Source organism: Microcebus murinus, chromosome 25 (genome assembly GCF_040939455.1).
Source record: "Microcebus murinus isolate Inina chromosome 25, M.murinus_Inina_mat1.0, whole genome shotgun sequence".
NCBI classification, from domain to species: domain Eukaryota; kingdom Metazoa; phylum Chordata; class Mammalia; order Primates; family Cheirogaleidae; genus Microcebus; species Microcebus murinus.
The window spans coordinates 4,692,327-4,706,865 of NC_134128.1; the positions used below are offsets into that span (position 1 = coordinate 4,692,327).

At 43.4% G+C, this 14,539-nt stretch overlaps 1 pseudogene; it reads right to left on the reverse strand.

Moving 5' to 3' along the window:
* Nucleotides 1–13,277: 13,277 nt before the first annotated feature.
* LOC142864348 (small COPII coat GTPase SAR1A pseudogene) lies at nt 13,278–13,997 on the reverse strand (annotated as a pseudogene).
* Between the last annotated feature and the right edge of the window lie 542 nt (nt 13,998–14,539).

The window sequence follows — 14,539 nt, forward strand, 5'->3', positions numbered from 1 at the left end:
ACTGAAAAAACTGATATAAACTATAAGGAAAAAGAACCCTGATGAGGGAGGAGAACCTGAATTGCAGAGTTACCACATTATGATATTTAAGATGTGCAGTTTTCTATGTAAAATTACAAAGCATGCAAAAACAAAAGAAACTCAGTACGGCCCCTTCACAGAAAATTAACAGCTGTGTCCTTGAGGAAGCACACACTGAAATTACTAGACCACGTAAATCACCCATTTTACATATTCCAGTGTAAAGGAAATCAGGAGATGACAAGTGAGCAGATACAGAATGTCAGTAAAGAGATAGAAATTATGAAAAGCCACCAGACAGAAATTCTGGAGCTAAAAAGTACAATGATTAAAATTTAAAGCTCACTACATGATTTCAATACCAGATTTTGTAAGCAGAAAAAAGTATAAGTAAACTGGAAGACAGGTTAATTGAAATTATTTGGTTCGAGGAGCAAAAAGGAAAAAAAGTGAAGAAAAATTAAACAGAGCTGAAGAGACCTGCAGGATACCATGGAGCATGCCAGCACACTTGTAATAGAAATTCCAGAAGGAGCAAGCTAGAAAAGGTAACATAAAGAATATCTGAAGAAATAATAGTGGAAAAGTTCTCAAATTTTATAAAAGACACAAATCTACACATTCAAGAAGGTCAATGAACTCCAAGAACTGTAAGCCCAAAGGTAATCAGCCAAGATACATTATAACTGAACTGTTGACAGTCAAGGACAAAGAGACAATCTTGAGAGCAACAAGAGAGAAGAAACTCAGTACAAGGGATCCTCAGTTAGATTAACAGAAGATTTCTCATCATAAACCATGGAGGCCAGAAAGCAGGGGTGTGACTTTTTTTAACTGCTGCAATTAAAATAGCTATCAACCAAGAATTTTACAACTGGCAAAACTATTCAGCAAGAATGAGAGAGAAATGTAAATGTTCCCAGAAAAAAACGGAGTTTGTCACTAGTAGACCTACAAGAAGCAATAAAGAGTTTGCCAGCTGAAAGGAAGGGAAACTAGACAGTAACTCATAGCCATATGAAAAAATAAGAACTTATGTAAATGTGAGTACATGGGTAAATATAAAATCCAGCATTATTGTCATTTCAGTTTGTAATAATGTTTATTTCCTTCACAGTTTAAAAAACAAATGCCCAAAACAATCATTCTAAATTTATGATAATGGGCATACACTTTATAAAGATGTATCAAAACATAAAGCAGGGGGACAAATCTGTGTAGAAGCAGGATTTTACATGCTTTTGAAGTTAAAGTTACATTAGATTGCTATGCATTTAGGATGTTAATTATAATGCCCATGATAACCACAAATAAAATGTCTTTTAAAATTTACACAAAAGGAAATGAGAAGGGAATCAAAATGGTATATTACAAAAATTCTAATTAAACACAAAAGGTAGGCATATGTGAGGATATGAAGGGGAAAAGGTATATATAAGGCATACAGAAAATACATAGCCAATTGGTAGAAATATTAGTAATTACTTTCCATGTAAAAAAATTAAACTCTAGAATCAAAAGGCAGAGATATGCAGAATGGATTTTTAAAAAGTGATCCAACTATATCCTGTCAACAGCTAACTCACTTTAGCTCCAAAGACACAAATACAGCGATGTGGTGCATAACAGTGTTTTCATGAACAATGAACCACATACATGACAATGATCATCCAGTGTGTATTACTGAAAAAAGAAAAAAACTTTTTAATAAATTCCATGTAGCTGAAGAGTACAGTGTTTATGAAGTCTACAATAGTGTACAGTCTTTTTTTTTTTTTTTTTTTTGAGACAGGGTCTTGCTTTGTTGCCCAGGCTAGAGTGAGTGCCGTAGCGTCAGTCTAGCTCACAGCAACCTCAAACTCCTGGGCTCAAGCAATCCTTCTGCCTCAGCCTCCCGAGTAGCTGGGAGTACAAGGCATGTGCCACCATACCCGGCTAATTTTTTCTATATATATTAGTTGGCCAATTAATTTCTTTCTATTTATAGTAGAGATGGGGTCTCGCTCTTGCTCAGGCTGGTTTCGAACTCCTGGCCTTGAGTTATCCGCCCACCTTGGCCTCCCAGAGTGCTAGGATTACAGGCATGAGCCACCGTGCCCGGCCTAGTGTATAGTCTTGACCTAGGCCTTCACATTCACTCACCACTCACTCACTCACTCACTCAGAGCAACTTCCAGTCTTCTAAGCTCCATTGATGGTAAATGCTGTATACAGGTGAGCCATTTTTTATAGCAGCCAGGCATGGTGGCTCATGCCTATAATCCTATCACCCTGGGAGGCCAAGGCGGGAGGATTGCTCAAGGTCAGAAATTCAAGACCAGCTGGAGCAAGAGTGAGACCCGTCCCTACTAATAATAGAAAGAAATTAGCTGGACCAAAGAAATAGTCATGAAAGTAAACAGACAACCTACAGAATGGGAGAAAATTTTTGCATCCTATGCATCCGATAAGGGACTGATAACTAGAATATACTTAGAACTCACGAAAATCAAGAAGACAGAAGAATGGCCAACAAACATATGAAGAAATGCTCAACATCTCTAATCATCAGGGAAATGCAAATCAAAACCACAATGAGATATCACTTAACCCCAGTGAGAATGGCCTTTATCAAAAAATCTCCAAACAATAAATGCTGGCATGGTTGCGGAGAGAGAGGAACACTCCTACACTGCTGGTGGGACTGCAAACTAGTTCAACCTCTGTGGAAAGCAATATGGAGATACCTTAAAGCGATACAAGTGAATCTACCATTTGATCCAGCAATCCCATTGCTGGGCATCTACCCAAATGATCCAATGACACTCTACAAAAAAGACACCTGCACTCGAATGTTTATAGCAGCACAATTCATAATTGCAAGGCTGTGGAAACAGCCCAAGTGCCCATCAATCCAAGAATGGATTAATAAAATGTGGTATATGTATACCATGGAGTACTATTCAGCTCTAAGAAACAATGGTGATATAGCACACCGTATATTTTCCTGGTTAGAGCTGGAACCCATACTACTAAGTGAAGTATCCCAAGAATGGAAAAACAAGCACCAGATATATTCTCCAGCAAACTGGTATTAACTGAGTAGCACCTAAGTGGACACATAGGTACTACAGTAATAGGGTATTGGGCAGGTGGGAAGGGGGAGGGGGGCGGGTATATACATACATATATGAGTGAGATGTGCACCATCTGGGGGATGGTCATGATGGAGACTCAGACTTTTGGGGGGAGGGGGGGAAATGGGCATTTATTGAAACCTTAAAATCTGTACCCCTATAATATGCCAAAATAAAAAAAAAAAAGACATATAGAAAAAATTAGCTGGGCATGCTGGCACATGCCTGTAGTCCCAGCTACTTGGGAGACTGAGGTAGAAGGATTGCTTGAGCCCAGGAGCTTGAGGTTGCTGTGAGGTAGCCTGACGCCATGGCACTCTAGCACAGGCAACAGAGCAAGACTTCGTCTCAAGAAAAAAAAAATTATAGCATGTTTTTATTGTAGTTTCCTATGTTTAGATACGTTTATATACACAAATACTTACCATTGTAGTATAATAGCCTACGGTATTCGGCATGGTAACATGTCCTACTGGATGATAGCCTACGAGCTGTACAATATAGCATAAGGGTGTGGTAGACTATACCATCTAGGTTTCTGTGAGTACATTCTATGATATTTACAAAGCAAAGAAATTTCCTAGTGACACATTTCTCAGAATATATCCCTGTCATTAAGGGATGCATGATTGTCGTTCAAAAGTGAAAGGACTGAAAACACATTTCATACAAATAGTAACCAAAGGACAACTGGACTGACTATACTAAGAACAGACCAAGTAGACTTTAAGTCAAAAACTATTACAATGCACAAAGAAGAGCATTGTATAATGATAAAAGGGGTCAACACATCAAGAAAATATAGTAATTATAAACATATAACCATCAAACAGCAAGTATATGAAGCAAACATTCACAGCACTGAAGGAAAAAATAGTTCTATAATAATAATTGGAGACTTCAATATCTTTTGATAGTGGATAGAGCACACAGCAGACCAATAAGGAAGCAGAGAGCGTGAAACACGCAATAAATCAGTGAGACCTAACAGACACATATAGAACCGTCAACACAACAGTGGCTTACACATTCTTCTCAAATGTACATGGAACATTCTTCAGGATAGGCCAATGTAAGGGCAAAAAACAAGTCTCAATAACTTTGTAATTATTGAAATTATACAGTGTAGCTTCTATGGCTGCAATGCAGTAAGCTAGAATTTACTAATAGGAGGAAAACTTGAAAATGCACAAATATGTGGAAATTAAAGCCCACACTCTTAAATAACAAATGGGGCAAAATAAAAATGACAAGAGAAATTAGAAAACACTTAAAGATAAATGAAAATCTAAACAGAACATAGTACACACCACCACAAGATGCAGCAAAATCGGTTCTTAGAGGCAAATTATTAATAGTAATGCTTACATTTTTTAAAAAAGATAAAATACCTCAAATCAATAACCTAACTGAATACCTTGCAGAACTAAAAATAGAAAAGGAAACTAAATCCATAACTAGAACAAGAAATGAAATAGTAAAAATCAGAGCAGAGCTAAACAAAACAGAGAATGGACAAACAATAGAAAACTAACAAAACCAAAAGTTGTTTCTTTGATCAACAAACCTGACCAACAAAAAGAAACACAAATCACTGAAATCAGAAATGAAAATGGAGAGATTACTACAAACCGTAAAGTACTGGAAGTGAGTACAATTGTACAGACCCAATTAGATAAACTAGATGAAATGCAAAATTTCTAGAAAGACACAAATTACCAAAATTGACATAAGGTGAAAAAGGAAATCTGAACAGTCATATCACAAATAAAGAGGATGAACCTGTAATCAAAAACCTCTCAACAAAGAGAAGTCTAGGATCAGATGGCCTTGTGGGAGAATTATAGCAAACACTTAAGGTAGAATTAATACAAATCCTCCACAAAATCTCCCCCAAAATAGGAGACACTTCCTAACTTACTCCACAAAGCCAGTATTACCCTGATTGAAAATTCAGACAAAGATATTAATACCACAAAAAAGGAAAACTTCAGACTAATACCATTTACAAATATAAATTCAAAATTCCTCAAAAAAAACCTGCCAAACCAAATCCAAAAGTACATTAAATAATTATAACTAAAACTAAGTCAGATTATCCCAGCTATGTAAGGATGGATCAACATTAGAAACTCAATCCAAATAGTACATTTCATTAATAATTGACAACACGGTCTGAAAAGACAGAGTTATCATAGCCAGACTGTGATATGGCAGAGATGTTGGAATTATCAGACCAGGAATTTAAAACAACTGATTAATATGCCAAAGGCTTTAATGGATAAAGTAGACAACTTCAGGACAGTTCTTTAAGTGGCCGACCCAGTTCTTCCCCCTTTCTCATTTGTAGTTCACAAGAACAACTGTAGAATTTGCTGGGAACGCAACACCTTGAGTTGAGGGGGAGCTGGCCAGAACAGCCCAGCCTCTGTTCCAGTCCCCCTACTCCAGAAACAGAACACCCTTCCATGCTTAGCCTGCTTTGTCCTGCAGCCCTGCTGGGCGGGCTGCTTTCTGAAGCACCCCAGCTGCAGGGCAAGGGGAGGACTCACAGGCAGGGTTCCCCATCCCCAGCAGCTTTCTGAGCCATGGCGGAACAGCTCACAGTGAGCTCTAGGCTCCCGCTGTCCCTGCTGCCTGTCTCTAAGGAATAAACCCACTTAGCGTAACTTGTTGCGTATGAGCACAGTGAACCTGCGTCAGGAACCTGGCACAGTGGGCTGGACACGCTGCTGGGCGTTGTAAGGGGAGGAAAGGTAAGTGGAACAGAAGACACCCCTCCCCACCAGATGGGAATGAGCTGGCTGCACGGATGGAGGCAGAGAGAAAAGAATGTAGAAACGGGGGCCAAGGAGCACGAGCCCCTGGTTGCTGGGCCCTGACTGGATCACTCATTTAGAAGACTGCTCAGGAAGTGGGTGCTCAGATGGAGCCTGAGACGTCTGAGAGGGAGAGGGGGCGCTCAGACAGTCCCTGAGGGATCTGAGCAGGAACCAACACAGGTGACGTGGCCTCCACAGACGGAGACTCGCTGTCTACAGCAGGGGTCCCAACCTACAGCGAGCTGTGTAGTTCTTTCATGACATATTACAATGGAATAACAACAGAAATAAAGTGCACAATACATGTAATGAGCTTGAATCATCACAAAACCATCCCCTGCGCCCGCTCCGCGGAAAAACTGTCTTCCATGAAAATGGTACCTGCTGCCAAAAAGGTTGGGGACCACTGCTCTAAAGGACACGACATAAAGAAAGACCAGGGAATTCTTATGCAGCCCAGTTGTGCGTTTGATAGTTAAAGGGACAGGGCAGATTCAAAAGTCTTGGGCTGAATGGTGCGGTTAGGAATAGGGCTGAGGCGTCTGGGTCTCACCAGAGGCCAAGGCCCTACAGTCCTGTCAAGATACAAGGGGAAAGAAAAGGAATTCAGACATTTCTGGGGTTCTTGGATATCAGAGCCCACATGACAATATCCCACACTCCCTCAGGGGAAAAACTGAACTGGTAACATCAGGAGGTTTGGGGGAGAATGTAGTGACCCCTGGTGCTTGTTTGCTTATGGAGCTTATCTGGTTGTAGGCGGGGCCTTTGGGGACATTTCGGGTGCTGGTGACCATGGTTCCTGCCTGAGTGCATTATACACATTGATGTTTTGGCTGCTTGTGACACAGAACAAACATTACCAACACCTTAGGGGGTATGCCCCCTCACAGCTAAGAATTCAAGCCCTGGCTGGGCATGGTTGCTCACGCCTGTAATCCTAGCTCTGGGAGGCCGAGGCATGAGGATTGCTCAAGGTCAGGAGTTGGAAACCAGCCTGAGCAAGAGCAAGACCCCTTCTCTACTAAAAATAGAAAGAAATTAATTGGCCAATTAAAATATATGGAAAAAATTAGCCGGGCATGGGCCACATGCCTATAGTCCCAGCTACTCAAGAGGCTGAGGCAGGAGGATCACATGAGCTCAGGAGTTTGAGGTTGCTGTGAGCTAGGCTGACATCACGTCACTCTAGCCTGGGCATCAGAGACTCTGTCTCAAAAAAAAAAAGAAAAATAATTTGAGCCCCACCACTGGGGCAAACCTGCTCCTACCTGCCACTTAAGCTTCCCAAGCCTCAGTGGATTATTCCACAAAAGCAGTGCCACATACTAAGTGGGGAACAGGACATTATTGTGTTAATTCAGAACTTGCTACAGATGAAAATGTTCCAAACCACCCTGTGACAATTTAACAGCCCACTTTGGCTGGTTGAAAAGGCTTCTGGGGCATGGAAACTAACAATGGATTGTCACAGGCCGAATGCCACGGCCACTTGGGGAGGAAGCCAAAGAAATATCCCAGAAGCACTCTGGGAGGCCAAAGTGGGCGGATCGGTTCAGCTCAGGAGTTCCAAACCAGCCTGAGCAAGAGCGAAACCCTGTCTCTACTAAAAATAGGAAGCAATTAATTGGCCAAATAAAAATATATAAAAAATTAGCCGGGCATGGTGGCACATGCCTGTAGTCCCAGTTAATTAGGAGGCTGAGGCAGGAGGATCGCTTGAGGCCAGGAGTTTCAGGTTGCTGTGAGCTAGGCTGCCGCCACAGTACTCTAGCCCGGGAAACAGAGTGAGACTCTGTCTCAAAAAAAAAAAAAAAAAATATTCCAGATATAGTCAAACAAAAAATTGTAACCCTGGAGGTACCCACTAATGAAAAGGAAGCCCAATAGCTGACAGGCCTCTTTGGGTACTAGAGAAAACACGTGCCCTACCTGGGTGTACTTGTGGCCCCCGTACTGAAGGTGATCGCCAAGGCCAACTTCGAACAGGGCCCTTTGCTGCAGCAGGCCTTGGAGACCATTCAATAAGCCACGAGCTTGGCACTGCCTTTAAAGCCCCTAGAGCCTACTAGACTGATAGAATTACAGGCGTTGCAACCTCCATGCATGCTGATTGCAGCCTATGGCAACAGAAAACTGCCACTGGGGTGGCCCAGCTTCTCAGACTTTGGACACACAAGTTGCCTGAGGCAGCCACCAGATATGCCCTCCCCCCTTTTTTTTTGTATTTCGAGGACTGCAAATTAGTACAACCTCTGTGGAAAAGAATTTGAATATACCTCAAATTGCTAAAAAGAGAAATATCATTTGATTCAGCAATAGCACTATTAGGCATCTACCCAAAGGAACAATAATAAAGACATCTGCCCATGAATGTTTTGTTATGGCAGCACAATTCACTATTACAAGGATGTGGAAACAACCCAACATATGCCCCTTTTGAATGGCAATTTCTTGCTTGCTGCTGGGCACTGGTGAAGACTTAGCATCTTACAACCAGAGCACCACATGTGATGCCACGACATGAACTTCCCATTTCCACTGGGTGTTTACAAACCCTGTCAATAATATTGGACAGGATCAATAAAGCTCAATTTTCAAATGAAAATCGTATGTTTAAGATTGGGCCCAGCTGGGACCCCCAGGGATCAGTAGGATCCATGAACAGATGTCTAGTTTACCAGAAGGTACCAAGCAAACCCTGGAGGATGCTTTAGCTCCTCTGTGGCTACCTGGAGCTCAAGATTCAGAGACATGCCTACCGCCAGTATGGCATGACTTACGGATGCCTGTGAAACTCAAAGCAGACGGTGCATTGGGCTGTGTCCGCCATCAGGCCATCTTTGAGACTGGACACACATGTTCCCCTCAACAGGCCAAACTCCAAGTAGTGATGATGATGGCTGTGCAGGACACCCCTACCACCACATCTTGCTACATTTTCACCAATTCATGGGATGTTGCCAACAGCCTTGCCATCTGGTCAGGAGGATGGCAGCTGAGTGAACGGACTATTAAAGGAGCCCTGTGTGGGGCCAAGGATTATCACAACAGCTCTCTACCTGGAAGGGACAAATACATGTCACTCATGTGGACAACAGGAATATCATAGCTGCCCTTGAGAATTACCTATGTCATGTGTTTGGATATCCCATGGGACCTCACTCTAAGCAAGTGTTCCCAACCATCCTTCTTTCTTTTTTTTTTTTTTTTTTTTTTTTTGAGACAGAGTCTCACTTTGTTGTCCAGGCTAGAGTGAGTGCCGTGGCGTCAGCCTAGCTCACAGCAACCTCAAACTCCTGGGCTTGAGTGATCCTTCTGCCTCAGCCTCCCGAGTAGCTGGGACTACAGGCATGCGCCACCATGCCCGGCTAATTTTATATATATATATCAGTTGGCCAATTAATTTCTTTCTTATTTATAGTAGAGACGGGGTCTCGCTCTTGCTCAGGCTGGTTTTGAACTCCTGACCTTGAGCAATCCGCCCGCCTCGGCCTCCCAAGAGCTAGGATTACAGGCGTGAGCCACAGCGCCCGGCCCATCCTTCTTTCTTAATCCCTTTAGAGTGCATATTCTCTATGCACTCTATAAACTCTGGTTTGCACTTCAGGGTGCCACACTATGCTACAAAGGGCCATCTGGCTCTAATCTGGGGGGTCTGCTTCCCTTGGGTGTCTCCCCTCTATGGGATCCCACAAGGACAGGTACAGGACCAAGAAATACCAGGGTGCTAGGGTTCTTCTAGGGGCACTGGGGACATCTGAGCCTTCAGGGCAGGGGGGTGCTATTATCAGACTTACTAAGTTTGTTCAGAACATGACCCCCCTTCCTAGACTGGATGACTGAGACCAAAGGTCTGGGTAAAGCAGCAAGGGCAACAGGAATCCACAGAAGTAGTAGCCTCAGGACAGAAACAAACAGACTGGGTCACTATGCCAACTCACCCCAACCCCCACCTCATATGGGAGGGGTTGTGGTGGGGCATTAACCTATCCGTCTGCTTTTTCCACAAGGATGTGGCAGCAGAAGCCTGGAAGTGCAATGTCTCTGTCAGGCTCTCCCAAACTGTAGCCACCACACACAACCTGATAATGTGCTAGATCTGCCATCCTGAACCTCCTGTGTCACAGACCACAGCGACCCCCTCCTCCTGGTAAACTACAGCAGTATTCCTAAGGCCACAGTGGATGCCAACAAAACCTGAGCCCCAGACTACTGAGTGAGGATCTAGCACTGCCACATGGGAGGGAGTTGGAGGTGCCCTGCTTTGACTGACTCGGTAGCAAAATGTCACGACTGCAAGTAATGAAACCTTGGTGGGCAGGTACTGCCAAGGACCATGGTCATTTGATTACATGGATTAGAAGTGTCTTAGCAGCAATGACAAAAACGAGCACTGGGCTAGTGCTAGCCCTGTGTGTAGGGGGAAACGGAGCTCGTGCAATTATGCCATCAATCAGATTTGGCTGGCATATCCCAATGCCTCTGTTCCCACTGCACAATAAAATGAGAAAAGGGGCTCTATGCATGTCCAAGGGCTACATCTTTCTCTGCAGGTGGTCTAGGGGTGACCCAAATATGGGACAGGCAATGTCACTCCTGAAAACCTGGTAGATGGGGGGATCCTGCATGTTGGGTGTGCCCTGCCCTGTGACTTAGTGACATTCAAAAGCACCAGTGAAATCGCCACAAGCTGTTTATGTTCTCCACCCTGTCCCCCAATAAGGGGACTTGGCGCTGGATCCTGTGCTTTCTCTCTCCTGGCTTCCCACCTGCTTGACTGAGCTTCTGGCTCTCCCCTCATTTTTCTACACCTCTCCTATGACCCATCTGTGGATGCACTTGACTAATCATCTAATGAAAGAATACAAAACATATGACAGTGACTGTGAAGATACAACATCAAAGGCACATTGGTGACAGAAATCATTGTTAAGTTGGATTTCATTAAACTTACGAAATTCTGCTCTCTGAAAGACACTACCAAGAGAATGAGAAGACAAGATACAGATTGGGAGAAAATATTTGCAAAAAATATTTGATAAAGGACTGTCATCCAAAATATACAAGGAACTATTAAAACTCAACAATAAGAAAATGAACTGCCCAATTGAATAATGGGTAAAAGATGTGAACAGACACCTCACCAAAGAAAATATACAGATGGCAAATAAGCATATGAAAAGATGCTCAGCATATGTCATAAGGGAGTTGTAAACTAAAACAATGAAACACCTCTAAGTAACTATTAGAATGACAAAAATCCAAAGAGGTTATGTAGCAATAGGAACTCTCATTCACTGCTGCTAGGAATATATAAGGATACAGCCACTTTTGGAGACAGTTTCACAGCTTCTTAAAAACTAAATATTCTCTTACCATATGATCCTTGCATAGTTGCATTTCTTGGTATTTACCCACATGAGTTGAAAATTTATGTCCATACAAAAACCTGCATACAGATGTTTATAGCAGCTTCATTCATAATCTCTAAAACTTGGAAGCCACCAAGACATCCTTCAACAGGTGAATGCATAAATAAACTATGGTACATCATTGGACTATTACTCAGTGCAAAAAGAAACAAATGCTCGATCCATGAAAAGACATGAAGAAAACTTAACTGCATATGCTAAGTGAAAGAAGCCAATATGAAAAGGCTACATACTTTATTATAATATTAAAATTATATGATATTCCACCTCTAAAACTTTAGAGACAGTAAAAGATCAGTTGTTGCTGGGGGCTGGAGGATTGGAAGTGATGAATAGGCAGAGCAGAGGATTTTCAGGGCAGTGACAGTTTTCTGTGTGATGCTGTATGGTAGATACATGTCATTTTACATGTCAAAACCCATAGAACATACAACACCAGGAGTGAACCCTAATGTAAACTATGGAATTTGGATGATAATGCTGTGTTATTATAAATTCATCAATTGTAACAAATGTACCATTTTAGAGTGGGGTATTAATAATGAGTGAGATCATGAATGTGTGGCGGTGGGGACTATGCAGCAATTCTGTGCTTTCTGCTGAATTTTTCTGTGAATGCAAAATTTCTCTAAACAAAATATAACGTCTATTTAAAACTTTTCTCAACTCATAATGTTTAAAAATACCTTTGTTGAAATCAGAATCCAAACAACATATATGGTTGTATGTCTTAGGACTCTTAATCTACACATTTTCCCTCCCCTTTGGGGGGAAATAATGATATTATTGTAATATCAATACAGTAGTAGTGTTTTCCCTCAAAAGATCATTTCTTTAGTTCCCACTGGGATAAATATAATCTAAAATTTGATTTTGGAGGCCATCTGGCAAGACTGGTCTCTGGCTGGGCCCATGCCATTGGTTGGTTTTAGGGTTATGAAAACATCCTTGAGTTTTCCATTTGCTTTTTCAATCTGGGGGGCTGCTATCTGGTGTGCATGAAGGATGCAGTTTTTGATTGTAGCAAATTCGCCATCAGAGGGTTCAAGAGGGCATTGAGCTTGTTGGAGGGTCCCTTGTGGAAGCTGCAGCTTTTGTGGCTGTGTCAGCCAAGTAATCTCCTTTGCCCTCATGAGTACCAGTTTTTAAGTGTCCTTGAATTTTATTTTATTTTTTCTGGATGGATTTTATAACTTTAGAAGTAAAAATAATAACAATAACCCACTCTATAATTAACTCCTCCACGGCGAACAATCTACTACACGTTCTGTGGTGACCTTACCGCGGCGGAAACCAGCCGCAACTGCAAGGCCAGGGTTCTGCCCCTTTTTGGGTCTCTGTGCACAAGGTGATGCCACTGACTACAAGGCAGTCACAGAGATAGGTGAGCTCAGGGGAGCGTCTCTCCCCCACCTGCTAACTCACCCACCTGACCCATGGCCTCCAATCCGTATGTGTTCATAATTTTATGAAGTATCTAAATGCCATTCATCAGTTTAAAAAACGAAAATAGAAAACTCTGGGCCAAGTAAATTGTGAACTCAAAAAGTGAAGAGGGATACCAATTCTATTAATAACACTTTCTCTAAAAAACAGAATAACTTTCTTTGAAATCAACCACAGTGGTGAGACGTGTTTCTCTTTCCAGGTGCCCCATAATGGCACACGGTTTTACCTGGCAAATTCTGCCAGCTTCAAGTCCGGGGATCCTGACCGCACCTGTACGTGGGCAGCGTTCCCTCCCCGCAGTGTGGAGAAGAGCACACGTCACCACTGGGCCATGACAGAGCTGACTAAGATCTTGGCTTCTCTACGCCAGACGTGGTTGGAGAGCTTTCCTTGTTCTATTAGAAAAGCTCGCGCGAAAGCCGTGAACAGGATCAGACCAGAGAAGCAAAGCTTTTATTGTCCGGCCCACGTCAGTCCATATACTGGGAGAGCCAGCGGAAGCCCTCGCCGTAGCCCTGCCTCTGGAGCACGCTGCACATGAACACCTCCGTGGGGCGCGCGTTCAGCTCCTTCAGGGCCACGTTCCCCTTTCCTGTGGTCTGTCCATAAAGCCCAAATACCTCGCGGAGCTTTTCTTCACTGACTGCGTCTGTTCTGTCAATTTTGTTGCCCAAGATGAGGATGGGCACATTGGCTATCGTTTCATCAGTCATGAGAGCGTCGAGCTCAACCTTGGATTCCAGGAGGCGCGAAGGATCTGCACAGTCCACCAGGAAGACGATGCCATTTATTGCTGGGAGGTAGTTTTTCCAAACCCGGCGTGCTTGCTCGTGCCCGCCAAGATCAAAAGTCGTGAACGTCACTCCGGCAACCGTCAGCTCCTCCGACGTGGGGCGCAGCGTGGGCACGTGCTGGCCCAGCCGGCCATCTTTGAGCATGTGCAGCAGGGTGGTTTTGCCGGCGTTGTCCAAGCCCAAGAAGACGAGCTTCCCAGACCTCCTGGAGAGGCCCAGGAACTGCAGCACGCTGCTGAAGCCGCTGTAGAGCCACTCGAAGATGAAAGACATCCTTAGTGCGCGCCACGCCCGAGGGCTCCGCGCTGAGGCTGGCGGTTGACACCGCCCGCACCGCGCGCAGACCGCGGCCGCCGGCTACTGGCCGGAAGTACGTCACGCCTCCGCCGCTGAGACTTCCGGCGCGCTTCCCGCCCCTGCCCTTCGTTAACCCCTTGAATTTGAATGATTGCGGAAGACTTAGGCTTTTATTATTATTATTATTTCAGCATATTATGGGGATATAAGAGTTAAGGTTACACATATTGCCCATGCCCCCCTCCCCCCTTCAGTCAGAGCTTCAAGCGTGACCATCCCCCAAACATTGCACGTCTCACTCGTTGTGTTTGTATATACCCATCCCTTCCTCCCCCCTCCCATCCTCCCGACACCCGATGAATGTTACACCTATATGTCCAGTGGGGTGTTGATCCATTAATATCAATTTGCTGGTGAGTACATGTGGTGCTGGTTTTCCCATTCTTGAGATACTTCACTTAGTAGAATGGGTTCCAGCTGTATCCAGGAATATACAAGAGGTGCTAGATCACCATTGTTTCTTAAAGCTGAGTAGTACTCCATGGTATACATATACCACATTTTATTAATCCACTCATGCATTGATGGGCACTTGGGTTGTTTCC